Source organism: Pinus tabuliformis, chromosome 5_1 (assembly GCF_031772625.1).
Source record: "Pinus tabuliformis cultivar Carrire ecotype Pingquan chromosome 5_1, CPIR1, whole genome shotgun sequence".
In the NCBI taxonomy this organism is placed as follows: Eukaryota; Viridiplantae; Streptophyta; class Pinopsida; order Pinales; family Pinaceae; genus Pinus; species Pinus tabuliformis.
Genome location: NC_142305.1, coordinates 326,530,905 through 326,534,770, shown reverse-complemented (window position 1 = coordinate 326,534,770; position 3,866 = coordinate 326,530,905). Strand labels below are relative to the sequence as shown.

The 3,866-nt window shown below is 39.9% G+C and overlaps 1 pseudogene; it reads left to right on the top strand.

The window, feature by feature from the left end:
• The first annotated feature begins 774 nt into the window (after positions 1-774).
• LOC149164690 (peroxidase 17 pseudogene) lies at positions 775-1,128 on the top strand (annotated as a pseudogene).
• Positions 1,129-3,866: the final 2,738 nt, after the last annotated feature.

Sequence of the window (3,866 nt, the reverse complement as noted above, 5' to 3'; positions counted from 1 at the left end):
CTTTGATATCATGCATAATAGATTTTACTTTTGATGCAATAGAAAGAGGATCATCGTTTTGTAATTCAAGGGTGAACAATTTAATCATGAGTTAAACAACTTCAAATGCAAAGTGTGATTCATAGAGCTCCTTCAGTTTTTGTAAGGCTTCAAAAGCATTTGAAAATGGCGAAATATGGCGACTCACCTCTTCATTTACTGATGCTGCAATCAATGCATAAGCCTTGTTGTTCTTATTTTCCCAAATGGCAAATTCCTTGTCTGAGGTAGGCTGTTCTGGCTCTTTGTCTCTATCTCCAACACACACTCCTTTCCATAGCTAATTAAAAATGAGAGTGTGTTTGATTTTCCAAGACCACTCAACATAATTTACCTTCCCATTGAGGACCACTCCCATAATAGATATTAATGAGTGCATTTAATATCTATATATATATATATATATATATATATACTTATGCTGCCAATACGTTGTAAGAAATTGCACTTTTGCTTGTAAGAAAAAACTACAATTTTAATGTATATAACAAAGATATGGACACACTCACAATACCCAATAAGTGGTCCATAATAGTACCCATTCCACACAGTAATATATAAAATAGGCCTGCGTTATATCCAAAACACCTGCATTAAAAAAAATGCGGAGAGAGCATAGACACCGTATATGATAATGCGTATACTTGGCAGATGCCCTAGCAAACCACGGAATCGTCAACAAACTTATAGATGAGCGTACTAACCAAATCTTTCAGCGCTGCATTATTCCGCTATATGGAAGGCTATTACATTATTTCTTGCGCAGACATCATCATCATAGCAGCAAGGGATGTCGTCATTCTGACTGGTGGACCTTCGTGGGAAGTGTTTCTGGGCAGAAGAGATAGCCTGATTGCCAGCCTTGAGGATTCAGACAAGATAATGCCCAGTCCTCGAGCCAACGCCATAGCTCTCACCCAACTATTCAAATGCTTCGACCTCTCTGTCAAAGGCTTGGTGGTTCCCTCGGGTTCTCACACGATTGGGAAAGCACGGTGCGTGTCCATGGTCCAAAGGCTTTATAACCAGAGTGGGACAGGCGAGCCCGACCCTACCATGGAGCTGACATACAAGGAGCAACATATGTAAGGGAGAAGTTGTATGTATTGAAGCAGATGTATGTATGAGGGAGCAGCGTAATATGCAGCTTGGAGATGGCAAGGGAGGGAGGGAGCGCTTAATGGAGTAAGGCATGTAACTGCTGGCTACTCTGAAGAGTCAGGAATAGAAACACATATGACAGTGCACTATTCAGGCCTCTGGAGCATGAAAAAGGTGTCTATTCTGCAAAATAAGTAGAAAATAGGCCAGGAGGGAGTTACAAGGGAAAACTGTGATGCCAAAGATAGAGCTGGCTCTGATACCATGTCAAACCAGGAGGTAACTCATCAAATGAAATTGTGTTATTCATTTAGGTTGTTCATTATTATATACAAGAGGGAGTGACTATTCAATTCATATCTTGATGACTCTCCATTTCCTCTATTATTTATTTACACTAATTACAACTGTTCACCCAATCCCTATGATTAGGTGTCAACAGACATCATAGGATCAAAGGTCATGGTGACGTGGCAGAGATCATATGAGAGGTTTAAAATGGATAACCCAGAACCCAGGGAGGCAAGTGACAGAGTTGGGATGTCCCAAAAACATGACATTTAAAGAAAATGAGTGTCAATGTTCAAGAGCGACAGGCTGCTCAAATGAATACAACTGATGAAATACTTCCAATTTTCCCCCACCGTTTCTGGCAAGTACCCCAGTTATTTTTACACAAGCTTGATGGGGATATCATATGCTTGTAATATAAGTCCATCCTTTAGATGGATCCATCCTAGTAAGTTTTAAGAGCCATAGGAAGGAGTAGCTTAGGCTCGTCATAATGACAAGTCCTATGTCGTTTAATTTTTTAATGAGTCTGACAAAGGTGAAACTCGACGTCTTTTTCATGTTTAGAGAGTTTGAAAAAGACACAGAAAAGAACAATCGACATGGTCCCTTTTCATACATTTGTGTGTCTCGAGCCCAAAAATGTAGAAAACGATACTTGAGAGAACTGCTTGACCATTTCAGTCAAGGAGTATAGTTTAACCCAGCTTGAAAAAGGGGTAAACATATACTGGGTAAATGATGTTTTGTAGCCTTTAACAAGTTCAAAACAACAAGATCTCAACAATCTTTTTATGTTTAAAGAGTTAGAAAAGAGCTTAAAGAAGACCCCCCATTTTTATTTTCTTTAATGAGTTAAAAAGGGAAAAATACTCGGAAATATTTTCAATTTTTATGAGTAAGAAAAGAGCTTAAAGGTGACTCGCCCTGGAGGAATGAGTGGTATAAAGGGTAGCAACTGGTTCCGGTTAAGGGGGAAACTGCTCAAAACACTGATAGGTCAAGATGATGGCTAGTAAAACCACTCATCACTACGGTTCCTCAAGAAAGGGTAAAACAACCAAGTGAAAGCATATGGTCGGCCAAAGAGATGGTGGTGATGGAATGAAACAACCAAGGCTCATCTAGCAGAAATTAACTAATAAAAACAGCAATCACGAGATGTAAATTGGGCATGGGTTCATTTTTACACAAGCTTGAACCATGGGGAACTTTGCTTGAATTCGGTTTCATGTTTACACAAGCCTGCAATCAAAAACTGTGCTTGAGTTCAGTTTCATGTTTACACAAGCTTGAAATGAAAAAATATGCTTGGATGAAGAAAAATGGCGTGCCCCCAGCATGATGAGAGCCGAGGCACATGCCCCCCAAACTTCATTTCATTCACCGAAGTAGACAGTGGGTTGCTAAAAGGTGGATGGAATGAAGTTTCACTTTCGAGATCAAGGAAAGACTCGACTGGAATTTTACGAGATCTTAATCAAATACTTGATTTGGAAAAGGGATTTGTTGCATTTTTTAATGAGGTTGACATAGTAAAAGAACTATCCTCAGACATTTGTTTCATTTTTTAACGAGGTTGACATAGTAAAAGAACTATCCTCGGACATCTGTTTCATTTTTTAACGACATAGAAACAAGAAGAAACTATCCTCGGACTCTTGTTTCATTTTTTAATGAGCTTGACAGAAGATAAGGAACTATGCTCACACTCCTTGATTCATTTTTCAACGAGGTTGTCACAAGACAAGGAACCATCCTCATGACTCGTTGTTTCATTTTTTAACAAGGTTGACACAAGACCAGGAACTATCGTCACAAATCCTTGTTTCATTTTTTAACAAGGTTGACACAAGACCAGGAACTATCCTCACGACATATGTTCATGACCCATAAGAGAACATGGCTCCCAAGAGGTCTTCAATAGATGGAAGAACCATGCTCTGGGAGGAATACATGTCATTTGGTACCAAAGACAGATCGGGTTCTAATGCCCCCAGTACATAATGTACAATACCATCTGTGTGATCATCAGCAAATGCAGAGATGGAATGGGTAGCCACATAATTGACCTGTGGCGGGGAAGGTACTGCTTGCAAACAAGAGACGATAGGGGATGATGGTTGCAAAGGAGGTGCCGGTGACCAATGAATGAAAATTTATCAATGGTCACTACTCTCCCTTCATGCGGAAAGCAAACCACATGGAAAAGTGAAGAAATAAGAGCTCCCATGATATAAACATAGTCGTGTCCAAGGAGAAGATTAAAATCTAATGGACCTTGGACTACCATCACGTCTATATAGACGGTCTTTCCTCCCAAAGTAATAGGGAACTTCGGAAGGACCCCTAAGGGTTGACTGGTTGCTCTGTTGAAGGCCAACATATTTTGAGTGATAGGTGCAAGCTGTGGGGAACCCAAAGCTTGCCAAGTA